Genomic DNA, 14,763 nt, shown 5'->3' on the forward strand with positions numbered 1-14,763 from the left:
TGCTAATCAGTTATTGTGGTCATGAGAATATTTGAATCTTTCTTTGATCTAAGTAAAATACCAGGCTTCTTTATCTAAAAGAAATATGGTAAATTTAGTAACTCTGGACAAAAATATCCACCATTTCTGTTGTTATTTTGTTGGGGTGGAAATGTGACATGTGTGTAATTAACTAGAAATTAATAACATCAATTAATATAGACTATGGTGAGTCTTCTCTTCACTGACAAGATTGGTACTAATGAAAACATGATATGGTTTTGGGCCAGTGAAATAACTCACTTGGATGTGTGGTGTGTGCCATGCACATGACCCAAGTTTACCTAGAATTCATTGCATCAAAGGAAGTTTCGGTGTTGTGGTCTCTTTCACTGTCTCTCTTTCTGCCTCTAATATATAGTATATGAATATTATATATATATGAAAAATATGTCCTGAAGAATTCATTGGGACTGAATAATGTGATGGATAATCAGAATTTATTGTTTCCACTATGGACGTTTCACAATCAATATTTAGCTATACCATAGCATAGCTTTATTATACACAACAATGTTATTAGAAAGCACTGAGAAAAAAAAGGTGTGTGTCAATAAAATGTTCTCTAAAGATGAGTTACACATGGCCTACAGACATCTGCAGACAGGCTCCACTTCACTCGTCACTCATCATTAGAAAAATGCAAAATAGAACCACATTGTGGTCCCACCTCACACCTGTGATAATGACTTTCATCAACAAAACAGGCAACAACAAGTACTGAAGAGGATGTGGAAAAGGAGCAACTCTGTTGTATTCTGGTGAGAAGCCAAACTGGTGGAGTCACTATGGAGAAAGTTATGGAGAATCCTTAAACAAAGTCAAATGGAAACACCTTATGATACAGTAGTCCTACTCCTAGGCAGTTGTCCTAAAGACATAAGACACTTAATTTGAAGAGACGTATGCACCCCTGTGTTTATAGCTGCATTATTCACAATATGGAAGGAACCTAAACATCCATCCACAAATAACTGTAAAATAATTATGGGGCACCAAGGGTAGATAGCATAATGGTTATTCAAATAGACTCTCATGCCTGAGGCTCCAAGTCTCGGATTCAATTCCCAGCACTGCCATAAACTAGAGCTGAGCAGTGCTCTGATAAAAATATAAATAAATACCTAAATAAGTAAATCATGAGTGGGTGACTGCAGAGATAGTGTAATGGTTATATAAAGAACCTTTCATTTTTGAGGCAACACAAGTTTAAAGTTCAATCCCAGAACCACTATCAGCCACAGAAAACAAACATACACTATTACAAACATACTGAATACTCAGCAATTAAAAAAGAAAATATTGTGTCTTTTGTTACAAATTGCATAGAACTAGAGGTGATTATGCTTAGTGAAGTAAGTGAGTGAAGGACTACTAATGGATGATTATACTCATATATGGAATATACAGATTTGAAACATAATCTTAAAAGAAGAAAAGTAGTCAACTCACATCCTAGACCTTGTCGGAAGTGTGATGAGTCATCAAAACTGCTTGGTACTGGAACACGAATAGACACACTGACCAGTGGAATAAAATTGAGAGCCCAGAAGTGAGCCTCCACACCTATGGACATCTAATCTTTGACAAAGGTGCCCAGACTATTAAATGGGGAAAGCAGAGTCTCTTGAACAAATGGTGTTGGAAACAATGGGTTGAAACATGCAGAAGAATGAAACTGAATCACTGTATTTTACCAAATACAAAAATAAATTCCAAGTGGATCAAGGACTTGATGTTAGACCACAAACTATCAGATACTTAGAGGAAAATATTGGCAGAACTCTTTTCTGAATAAATTTTAAAGATATCTTCAATGAAACAAATACAATTACAAAGAAGACTAAGGCAAGCATAAACCTATGGGACTACATCAAATTAAAAAGCTTCTGTACAGCAAAAGAAACCACTACCCAAACCAAGAGACCCCTCACAGAATGGGAGAAGATCACATGCCATATATCAGACAAGAGTTTAATAACCAACATATATAAAGAGCTTGCCAAACTCAACAACAAGACAACAAATAACCCCATCCAAAAATGGGGGGAGGACATGGACAGAATATTCACCACAGAAGAGACCCAAAAGGCCGAGAAACACATGAAAAAATGCTCCAAGTCTCTGATTGTCAGAGAAATGCAAATAAAGACAACAATGAGATATCACCTCACTCCTGTGAGAATGTCATACATCAGAAAAGGTAACATCAGCAAATGCTGGAGAGGGTGTGGGGTCAAAGGAACCCTCCTACACTGCTGGTGGGAATGTAAATTGGTCCAATCTCTTTGGAGAACAGTCTGGAGAACTCTCAGAAGGCTAGAAATGGACCTACCCTATGACCCTGCAATTCCCCTCCTGGGGATATATCCTAAGGAACCCAACACATCCATCCAAAAAGATCTGTGTACACATAAGTTCTTGGCAGCACAATTTGTAATAGCCAAAACCTGGAAGCAACCCAGGTGTCCAACAGATGAGTGGCTGAGCAAGTTGTGGTATATATGCACAATGGAATACTACTCACCTGTAAAAAATGGTGACTTCACCGTTTTCAGCTGATCTTGGATGGACCTTGAAAAATTCATGTTAAGTGAAATAAGTCAGAAACAGAAGGATGAATATGGGATGATCTCACTCTCAGGCCAAAGTTGAAAAACAAGATCAGGAAAGAAAACACATATGGCACATATTGCACCACAGTAAAAGACTCTGGGGTGGGTAGGTGGGGAGAATGCAGGTCCTTGAAGGATGATAGATGACATAGTGGGGGTTGTATTGTTAAATGGGAAACTGGGGAATGTTATGCATGTAGAAACTATTGTATTTACTGTTGAATGTAAAACATTAATTGCCCAATAAAGAAATAAATTTAAATAATAAATAGTAATAAAGAAAAGAAAAGAAAACACAAGTAGAACCTGAACTGGAATTGGCATATTGCACCAAAGTAAAAGACTCTGGGGTGGGGGGGTGGGGAGAATACAGGTCCATGAAGGATGATAGAGGACCTAGTGGGGGCTGTATTGTTATATGGGAAACTGGGGAATGTTATGCATGTACAAACTATTGTTTTTACTGTTGAATGTAAAAAATTAATTCCCCAATAAAGAAATAATAAAAAAAAAGAAGTGTGATGGTTAGTTTGGGACACAGAACATTGATGGTGGAGTTGTTTGGAACACAGCACTATTATCTTAGGGTAAGTCATTACTAAATCATTCATAAAAAAGGGGTGGGTGGGCGCAAAATAGCTTACGTGAGCAGTGTGCCTCTGCTATATGCTTTACCCAGGCTTGAACCTGGCTCCCACTGCACTGAAGGAAATTTCACTGCTGTCTCTCTCTCTTCCTCCCTCTCTCCCTCTCTCTCTCTCTCCTACCCTCTGTTTCTCTCTCATTTTATTCTGCCACTCTAATATCAAAGAAAAGATATCACTGAGACAGCTAAATACAAGTATTCTGGAAAATAAACTACATAGAAATAATGCAGAACTTTGAAAGGATGGGAGACATTTGTATGTCTGAATTTATGCTTAAATAGCAGATTTTTGAATAGGTTTAATAATGATAGATGTTTAGATTTTGTTTTAAAATTTGCCTAATGCTTACTATTTCTTTAAAAAGATAACTTATTGATATCTAAAAATAAAGTCATTTCTTGCTTTAAACATATGTGAAATCTTTATAACTGCAAATAAACAAAAAGTTTGCAGCCATTTTATTTTAAATTGGATACTCAAGACAAGATGGTGGAGGAGGACTTTCTTGGTGGTGGGAGTGGTGTGCAGACATCTATTGTGGTGCGTTAAAAAGTATATCCATGCGACAACAACTATCTTGTTAAGCATTACTTCCACAATATTAAAATTAAATATCCTTTATCAATAGTATTTTCTTAATAAGAGTATTTTGTTAGGAGAATTGTGTATCACTGTTATTTCCATTGAATTATTTTTTTAAAATATATTCTTTAATAGAAGCCTAAAAAATTCACAGTTGTTAGATTTCTCTTGGTTTCTGAGATATTTTACTTCCTTCTTTCCTCCCCCACCTCCTCTCTCCCTGCCAGCAGGATTATTGCTTGGGATCTGTGCCTGCAGGATGAATCCATAACTCCTGGCAACTATTTTTTCCTTATTTTTTATTATGACAGAGACAGAGGAAGAGTGAGTAGGGGGAGAGAGAAGAGACTGATGCACTGCTTGTGAAGATTTTTCCCTGTATGTGGCAGCCTGGTGCCTCAAACTTGCGTCCTTGCACATGACAACTTGCTCACTTTACCAGTTGTGCAACAACCCAGCCTCTTCTTTCCCCTTTTCAGATGCTTTAAAATTCAACTCTGTGGGTGCTGGGCGGCAGCGCAATGGATTAAACGCACATGACAGAATTTCTAGCTCAAGGACCAGCATAAAGATCCTGATTCCAGCCCCAGAGCTCCCCTCCTGCAGGTGGGTCGCTTCACAAGTGGTGAAGCAAGTCTGCAGGTGTCTTTCTCTCCTCCTGTCTTCCTCTCCTCTCTTGATTTCTCTCTGTTCTATCCAACAACAACAACAGCTATAATAACAATAACAATAACAACCACAACAAAGGGGAAAATAGCCTCCAAGAGCAGTGGATTTGTAGAGCTGGCACTGAGCCCCAGCAAAAACACTGGAGGCAAAAATAAAAAATAAAGTCAACTCTATGGAAAGACGTTTTGCTTTAATAATGATCTTTTCTATAGAAGGGGTTACTGCTTTACAGTAAGTATGCTTTCTAATCTTACTCAAAATTTTATAAGTTTAATTATAATATCTTTACTCTCTCAATTTACCAATGTAGAAATTATACTGTGTAGAAAATGTATGCTAGCTCTCCAATAACTAACCTTAGTGACAGTTTTTCTTGGTAATAATTTTCCCCTGGGAAAAATAATGCGACTGGGACATATATGACTTTTAAGTTTATATTTTTCCAATAAAATTAAAATTTAAAAAATTTTTTATCTTTGGTTTTTGTTTTGTAGTGTAGGAATCAGTAATGTCCATAACTCTGCCCTTTGATTTCACAGTTGTATTTATTTGAAATATGTTTAGGAAAGTTGTTGTATTTCAGACTCTAAGGACATGACTCCCACAGACACCTCTGTTAGACTTTGCCAAAATTCACTTCATATTATTTTCATTAGTAATGCTTGAACTCTGGTCACAAAGGGGCATTTATTTATTTACACAGTCCATAAACTTCCATAGATTTCAGTAATAGCCACTCATTTATTATGTGAAATACCTACCTATGCTCAGCGATATATGCATTTTTTATCTTCTAAAATCACCTTACACTGGCAAGAGAATTTAAAATAAATATGTAATCATGTCAGTCTGGGACAAAGAATTCCCTTTCTAGATCTAAATTGGAATAGGGATTCCAAAGGTTGTGCGTGTATGACTATAACTATTGAAAATTTAGATAGTAAATCTAGTCTCCACAGTTGTTAAGGGGACGTGTAAGTTACTCTGAGAGTAAGCATTTATGAATTTTTTGATTCTACTTACACCTTTAGTTTTTTCAGGACACTTCAAAAGTGCGTATTTCACTTAAAACCATTACTGTTCTTCTTAATAGTAAGTATGACTTAAGTTTGGTAATTTGTTTCTTTCTTGATTCAATATTCTATTCTCTTGGTCTGATTATCAGGTTTTTTTATCTTTGAAACTTAGTTATTAATATTCAATTTTCATAACCAAATATAAGAAGATTTGTTTTTGATATTGTGTTCCAAACAATGAAATGTGTCATAATTAAACTCATTAAAATTTTTATTATATACATTAGCAAAGATGGTCAATTTCTGCCTATTTCTTTATCTTCTAATTTGCTAGAGCTACCAGTCCTATAATAATTCCTCAAAAGTATGTCTAGAATGAATTTGTGAATATTCACTGGAGACTGATAATTTTTACTGAAAGCGTATTTTAACCAGAGCACTGCACAGCATTGGCTTAGAGGAAAGTGGAGCTCAGACCTCAGAGCCTCAGCCATAGAAATCTTTGCTGGACAGAAGAGAGACCATAATGGACTTGAATGACTGAGGCTCAGAGAGCTCACTCAATCCCCACAACGACCATAAACCCAAACTGACCAGTGCTCTGGTTAAATAATAAAAAAAAAATCTTATTATTTATTTAATTTTTTTTTTTCCAGAGAGAGAGGGAGAGAGAGACCAGGACATTGCTTAGCTCTGGCCAGGGGTGGTGCTAGGGATTGATTGAACTGGATGGAACCTTGGAGCCTCAGGCATAAGCGACTTTTGCATAACCATTATGCTATCTCCCCAACACCTCTGGTGAAATTTTTTAAAAAGTCTTTTGTGGGAGTCAGACATTAGCGCAGTGGGTTAAGCGCACGTGGTGTGAAGCTCAAGGACCGGCTGAAGGATCCCAGTTCGAGCCCCCTACTCCCCACCTGCAGGGGAGTCTCTTCACAGGCGGTGAAGCACGTCTTCAGGTGTCTTTCTCTCCCTCTCTCTGTCTTCCCCTCCTCTCTCCATTTCTCTTTATCCTATTCAACAATGACAACATAAATAACAATAATAACCACAACAACAATGAAAAACAACAAGGGCAACAAAAGGGAAAATAAATAAATAAAAATAAAAGTAAAAAAGTTTTTTTCATAACCACTATACTATTTTCTCACCTAGAGAATGATTTTTTTACATAATTAGATGTATCTGCCCTACAATATAACATTTTAATTAATAGTTTATACCAAGGTATCTATTTTCTACTTTTATTTGGGATTAATAATAGGTTGCATGATTGTAAGATTACAGTGTACAGTTCCACATTAGACTTAGTACCAAAGATCTATGTCCCCATGCTCCCACCTCCCAACAAAAGTTTTAGAGATACAACTATTTTCTCCATTAGATTGGGGACTCAGTGCACAATGATGAAGGTCCTAAATTGGTGGTGGAAATGGTGTGTAGACACCTATCAGGGGGAGATAAAAGATTGTACTCACATGTCAAAAACATGTGTTCTAAACCATTAGATGGGGAACAAAAGAATGTCAAATTAACATTATAATTCATGATCAGTACAATAGTTTATTGCAAATAACTCCTATAAATATGCAAAATGAAAAATGCACCTGAAATTATTTACTTTATCAAAGAATGCATTAATATCTATTTAACAGAGAAGAAGTGACTTAGAACATGGGGCACAGTTTAGGATACCACACAGATGTTTTAAAGGTTTGAGAATCTTCTTGGTTTGTTTCAGAAAGTCAACTTATTTGGACTCCTATAAAAGAGCTCCTGATTGTGAGATGAGTATTTCACATCCTGAATTTGAAATATGACATTTTATATATAATGGTTCTTTGAATTTTTAGAATATATATATAATGTCAAGTTTAATTTTTTGGAGAAAATAAATGTAATTAACTTGGCACTAGGGTAACATATTATTGGAAGTTTTATTGGTATAATTTATATAAAATTAAGAAAATGTCATTGATATAAGTACCTTAGTGATGATTTTATCATTTTATTAATGGGTAGTGGTTTATAATACAGCTGCTGTATTATGGGTACAATTTCTCATCTCCCCATGATAGGTGTCAGCAAAACGCTCTTACCTCCAGCTTGCGTTCTTCAACACCATCATGCACCAGATTCCTTTGCTCTGGTGAAATACTCCAAATTCAGTCCAAGTTTTAATTTATGTTTTCCCTTTCTTAAAAATCTATCTATCTATCTATCTATCTATCTATCTATCTATCTATCTATCATCTATCTATCTTTCTAGATGTAAACTGAGTAAGTCCAGATACTAAAAGTGCATTTGCCCTATATTTACAAATTTAGCCATCAGCCTATTTGAGGTCACAATACTTATAAGAATATTTTAGGGGTTCTGGGAGGTAGCTCACTGGATTGGGCACACACATTACTGGATTGGGCACACACATCACCATGCATAAAGACCCAGTTTCAAAACCCTAATCCCCACTTGCAGGGAGGAAGTTTCAAAAGTGGGAAAGCACTACTGCAGATGTGATTCTTTTTCCTCTTCTTTCTCCACCTACCATATCAATTTCTCACTAAACTGTCATATAAAAGAAAAGGGGAAAATCTACATCAGGAACAGTAGATTCATTGTGCAGGCATTGGGCCTTAGCAATAACCATGGAGGCAATTAAAATAAAAAATATATATATCCTGGTGTATAATGTGGGAGGGTGCCCTAAGGTGAGGGGAGCAAGCATCTGTCAGACACCAGGACACCTGTACTGGAAGGTGAGGGTTGTACCTAGTTTCATTGACTGCACTGCAAGCCATTAACCTCCCAATATAAATACAATTTTTTAAAATATTTATTTATTCCCTTTTGTTGCCCTTGTTGTTTTACTGTTGTAGTTATTATTGTTGTTATTGATGCCATTGTTGTTGGATACGACAGAGAGAAATGGATAAGGATGGGGAAGACAGAGAGGGGGAGAGAAAGACACCTGCAGACCTGCTTCACTGCTTGTGAAGCTACTCCCCTGAAGGTGGGGAGCCTGGGGCTCATACCCGGATCCTTACACCAGTTCTTGAGCTTTGTGCCAACCTGTGCTTAACCTGTGGTGCTACTGCCTGACTCCCATAAATACAATTTTTAAAAAAGAATATTCTAAGAAGAGGAAACAAAGTGTAGAAAAGATAACTGATAGTGAAAGGGATGACACTTTGGTGGTGGGTAAGCTGTGCTGACACCTGCTATGAGAAGATATGAAATTGTACCCCTGAGAAATACATTCTGGATAAGTATTTCCAAGATGACACTATATCAGTATTATGCATAAAATTATAATTAAAATAAGAATAAAGTTTTTAAAAGAAAATATAATGTAGATGTTTTAAAATGTAGTAACTTTCACTGAGGTGATAAGAGAAGATTATAAGGGTTCATGATAAAAATATTTTAAAGGGAATAGAAGAAAATCTATGTGTGTGGAACCGTGACAATTAAGCTTTAGAGAGGTGGGTGGTGTTAAGTGCAAGGACCAGCGCAAGGATCTGGGTTCTAGGCCGGGATTCCCCACCTGTAGGGGAGAAGCTTCACAAGCAGTGAAGCAAGTCTGAAGGTGTCTTTCTCTATCCCTCTCTGCGCGCCCCCTTTTCAATTTCTCGTGGTCCTATCCGATAAAGTGGAAAGAATAGTCATCAAGAGCAGTGGATTCGTAGTGCTTGCAACGAACTCCAGCGAAAACCGTGAAGGCAAAAAATAATGCAAAACTAAATAAAATAAAATATAAAGTAAGCTTTATTTAAACTAAGACAAAGGTGTTTTTAATAGGTTAGAAAGTTAGAGAAAGCGGTGACCTTGGCCAAATTAGTTTGAATAATGCAAAGATATGATTTGTTGAAAGAAGAATGAAAAATAGGAAAGAGGAGGCAATAGAGGAGAGCAGTTTAAAAGTCGTAAGAATTGGAGCTATGGGGAGTCGGCCAGTAGTGCAGCAGGTTAAGCAAACCTGGCGCAAAGTGCGAGGACTGGCATAAGGATCTCGGTTCCAGCCCCCGGCTCCCCACCTGCAGGTGTGTCACTTCACAAGCGGTGAAGCAGGTCTGTAGGTGTCTCTCTTTCTCTCCCCCTCTCTGTCTTCCCCTCCCCTCTCCATTTCTCTCTGTCCTATCTAACAACTACAACAACAAAAAGGAGAAAAAAAAACAAGGGCAACAAAAGGGAAAATAAAAATAATAATAAAGAAGTGGAGCTATATTAAAGAATTGCTTAGCTTGCAGGGGCTAGGTGGTGGCACACCCGGCTGGGTGCAGGTATTATAATGGCAAAGACCCAGGTTCGAACCCCAGGTCCCCACCTCAGGAGGAAGCTTTGTTAATGGTGAAGTAGTGATGCAGGTATCTCTCTGTCTCTTTCCCTCTCTATCACCCTCTTGATTTCTGGCTGTCTCTATCCAATAAATGAAGATAATTAAAGTAAAAGAATTGCTTAGCTTTGTAAATCTCATATTTTAAAATACTACTAGTAATATGTCAAAGTGATTAAGTATATTTCCACTGAAAAACACAGGGCAAAACTAATAAATTCAAGAATGTGTTCTTTTGTGAAATAAGCACACTCGTAGCATTTCATTTGAATGGATATTGAACCAATTCTGTCATTGGAAATAGATAACAATGGGTGTAAATATTCCACTGTCAGATGTATCTACAAAGAAGTAAGGCAGTTCCAGCCTACAATTAGTTTAATCTGTCGTTAGAATTTCATTGATTTGTTGATTTCATTTTGGAACTTTGGCTTCTTGCATGTGCTATCTCACCATTTTCAAGCTTTTTACTTTTTTTTCTATCTCCAAGACTTCACTACTCTACGTTGACTTTTTCAAAATAGGAGAGCAAGTAAGAGAGAGAAAGAGAGAGAGAGAGAGAGAGGAAATAAATCAGAGAAAGGAATGAGATTGAGTAAGGTAAAGTGAAAATTCAAAGATGGGGGGCTGTGGTGGTGCACTCGATTAAGTACACGTAGTACTATGTACAAGGATTGGCACAAGGACCCGAGTTCCAGTCCCTGCTTCCCCACCTGCAAAGGGATGTTTCACAAGTGTTGAAGCAGGTCTGCAGGTGTCTTTCTCTCCATCTTATTCTCCCTTCTCAATTTCTCTCTATCCTTTCAAATAAAACGAAACAAAACAAAACAAAGAAGTAGGGGGCTTGGCAGTGACACACAGGGTTAAGCACACATAGTATTAAGTTCAAGGACTAGTACAAAGATCCTGATTCCAGCTCTTGACTCCCCACCGGAGGGGTGTGGGTAGGGGAGTCCATTCACAAGTGTTGAAGCAGGTCTGCAGGAATCTGTCTTTCTCTTTCTTACTCTATCTCCCCCGCCTTTCTCAGTTTATCTCTGTCCTATCCAACAACAACCACAACAAAAAATTTTAAAAAAAGGACCGCCAGGAGCAGTGGATTCGTAATGTAGGCACTGAGCCCCAGAGATAACCCTGGAGGCAAGAAAAAAAAATCAGCGATTGTATAAGAAAAAAATCTTTTCTTATTATCAGTGCTGACACTACGAATCCACTGCTTCTGGTGGATATTTTTTCAGTTTTATTGGATAGAACAGAGAGATTGAGAGAGGAGGGGAAGATAGAAAAGGAGAGACAGAGAGGTACCTGCAAACCTGCTTCACTGCTTGTGAAGAATCCCCCCTGCAGGTGGGGAGCCGGGCTGAAACCCGGATCCTTGCCCAGGTCCTTGAACCTCCTACTATATGTGTTGAACCGGGTGCACCACAGCACTAGAAATTTTCTAGACTGAGTTAATGGTTGCTGTAATATAGTATATTTTAAAATTTGTTTTCTATAATTCCAGTACTACTAAGCAGACATATACAAAAGGAAGTAAAGCAGCAACAAGTTTTCCAGTGTTGGACTTAGGGAAACAGTAAACTTAAGTGAAAACATCATTGATGTCAGTAGTGTTTCAAGTAAGGATAAACCAAGGAGCAAAATACTTTTTGAATGTATGCAGAAAAATGTTGACTTTTGATGGTAGGATAGCTAATAAGGAGTAAGGCAATAAACATTACTGGTGCAAAAATATGAAGTTTATACAATAACACCCTACCCATAACATAATAGAATGTGATAAAAAAAAATCTAATGTGCACAAAATAGGAGAGTTACAGGAGCCGATGTCATCCAGTCAGAATGATCATGAGACACTTATACAAATTTTAAACACAAAAGTGAACCATGACATTCTGTTGAATGTTCCATAAGATACAGAGAAAGCAGAGAATGGACTAGGGGAGAGGGAAACCCATAAAGGAGAAATTGGAAGCATGGAATAGAGATAAAAAATAAGGATATGAGGCAAATAATATGCATAGAATGTTGTAAACTAAAGTAAAAGTACCATTTAAATTCAAGAAAAATGACTACATTTTAATATCACAGAAAACATTTTTCTTGGTAAAAATTTTTAGTGTAATGTCTTCTTAGAAGTCATATATATTACTGTTAGAGGGGGGAATGTAGCTCAGAAATGAGCAAAATTATTAAATTATCTATGTTTTAAGAAAGAGAGGTCAAGATAAAGAAATACTTGTTCTTTTTACATGATAGTGGGAATTGAACCCAGTTTCACACGTGCAGGGCATAAACTCTGTCTATTCTTTAACCTGCTAAGCTAAAAATATTTTAAATTTGAAACAGAAAATGTTTAACACTGAGACTTGAAAATGACACCAAGGATTTGATAGTCTGCGTTTCCACCAAAATTAGAAATTATTTATGAATTGATTACTTCAGAAGAATTAATTTCTGAAGTTGTTAGAATATTATTTGGTGCTGTTTACAATATTCTACAGTACATTCCTTTAGTTATATTTATCACATGTTCATGTCATTCTCTTTGTGTTTTACACCAAGGAAGCTGACTGAATATCTAGTAAAAATTAGAAGAGATCAAAAATTTTTGGGAAACTAATAGACAAGATCTAATAGGTTAATTATGATAACATGTAAGGGCATGTCATTTGCAGATTAATTATAGGCTTAATTATGGCAGCAAAGCATAGAGGTGATATTTGTAAATATACTTACATAATTTTATTATTAGAATTAAAAATGAGAATGTAATTAGTTACAAAAATAAGTAAATAATATTAGTATTTATCTTTACCAAAGGTTAGAGTAAGTGTCATTAGGTAGTAGTTACATTTTATCAACTATGAGGATTTTATTTCAGATATATCATAGTATAAGCATATATGTATATAAGTATTGAACAGACTGTGATGTAAAATTGCTTTATCAATACATGTTGTATTCAAAATGTTTAGGAATCAAGTTACAAAACAAGCATGAATGATTTCAAATAGTGATTAGCCAATTAAAATGTATCAGTTCTCTTGTCAAGTAAAATTTCATTTGAAAACAATCCATTTCTTCTTTTGTTTTATCATTGCTTTACACAGAAATTAGGAGAAAGATGAAAGCACAAATGAGAAATCACACAGCAGTGACCACATTCATCCTCCTGGGATTAACAGATGACCCAGAACTACAGGTTCTGCTGTTTGTGTTTATGCTTATTGCCTATTTGCTGTGTGTAACTGGAAACCTGACCATCATTCTGCTCACATTACTGGATCCTCGCCTGAAAACTGCCATGTACTTTTTTCTCCAGAATTTTTCCTTCATAGAAGTCTCTTTCACTTCTGCCTGCATTCCTAGATTTTTGTACAGCCTATCAACAGGTGACAGGACCATTACTTATAATGCTTGTATATACCAGTTATTTTTTATATATTTGTTTGGGATAACTCAATTTTTCCTGCTGGTTGCTATGTCCTTTGACCGGTATGTAGCCATCTGTAAACCCCTGCATTCATGCATGTGACCATCATGAACCACAAGGTGTGCAAAAGGCTTGTCTTCTGCTGTTGGACAACTACCTTCCTCATCCTATTTCTTCCACTTATGGTACTAACAGGCTTCTCATTCTGTGATTCTGATGCCATTGATCATTTTGTTTGTGATGCTAACCCAATCCTAAAGATTTCATGCTCAGATACTTGGCTCTTAGAGCAGCTGATTATTTTCTTTTCTGTGGTGATCTTCATCATGACTCTTGTGTGTGTAGTGCTGTCCTATCTGTATATCATCAGAACAATTCTGAGATTCCCCTCTGCTCAGCAAAGGACAAAAGCCTTTTTCACCTGCTCTTCCCACATGATTGTGATTTCCATTTCCTATGGCAGCTGCATCTTTGTTTATATCAAGTCCTCAGCAAAAGATGAAATGGCCATTAATAAGGGGGTTACTATATTAACAACTTCCATCTCACCCATGCTAAATCCATTTATTTATACCCTTAGAAACAAACAAGTGGTAGAAGCCTTCAGTGACTTAATGAGAAAATTGTGCTTCTCTCAAGGAGGTAGAGGAATAACGAAATAGGAGAGTGAAGGCACACTTTCTTTAGTCTATGCCCCCACTTCAGCTTTTTCTTGACCTAAATAGCTCCTTACATCCTTACCACTGTCAGTGGTAATCAAAGTAGTCTTTCTTCCTACAGATAGACTGTTCACTCTCTCTCTCTCTTTTTGAAAAAGGCATATGTAGATAAGATGCTTGAAAATCAGTAATTATAGTCACACCCATATTTGTATAGATAAATGCATCTATTGATATCTGATTAAAAAAGACACTGATAGAAACAACATTTAGAATTATTGGCTATAAGATTTCCCAGGTGGGATCTGAAGATCTTACCCAAATTTAAGTTTGAGTAGTCTCTCAAATGTGTGATTTCACTGTTTCCATCCACTTTTCCATATGTATATGTATATGTATATGTATATGTATATGTATATGTATATGTATATGTATATGTATATGTATATGTATATGTATATGTATATGTATATGTATATGGAAAAGTGGATGGAAACAGTGAAATTATATATATATATATATATATATATATATATATATATATATATATGGGTTTGTATTCATCACTATAGCTTCTGCCTGTATCAGATGGACTTTGGATTTGAACCTGGGCTGCTCTTAGAGCCAGGTACACACAGTGATCTCTTGACATCCCCACCTATGTTTAACATGTGTTTTTTGTCAAAAATTATTATGTTATCATGTTTCAATATATTAGATTTGAGATTATTTTTGTCAAAAACTTTATATAGATTACATATAT

General features: G+C 36.3%; 1 pseudogene; it reads left to right on the top strand.

Annotated features, from left to right (window-relative positions):
* The first annotated feature begins 13,044 nt into the window (after positions 1-13,044).
* Positions 13,045-14,003, top strand: LOC103109223 (olfactory receptor 6C2-like; annotated as a pseudogene).
* The last annotated feature ends 760 nt before the right edge of the window (positions 14,004-14,763 follow it).

The sequence above is a fragment of the Erinaceus europaeus genome, chromosome 7 (assembly GCF_950295315.1).
Source record: "Erinaceus europaeus chromosome 7, mEriEur2.1, whole genome shotgun sequence".
NCBI classification, from domain to species: domain Eukaryota; kingdom Metazoa; phylum Chordata; class Mammalia; order Eulipotyphla; family Erinaceidae; genus Erinaceus; species Erinaceus europaeus.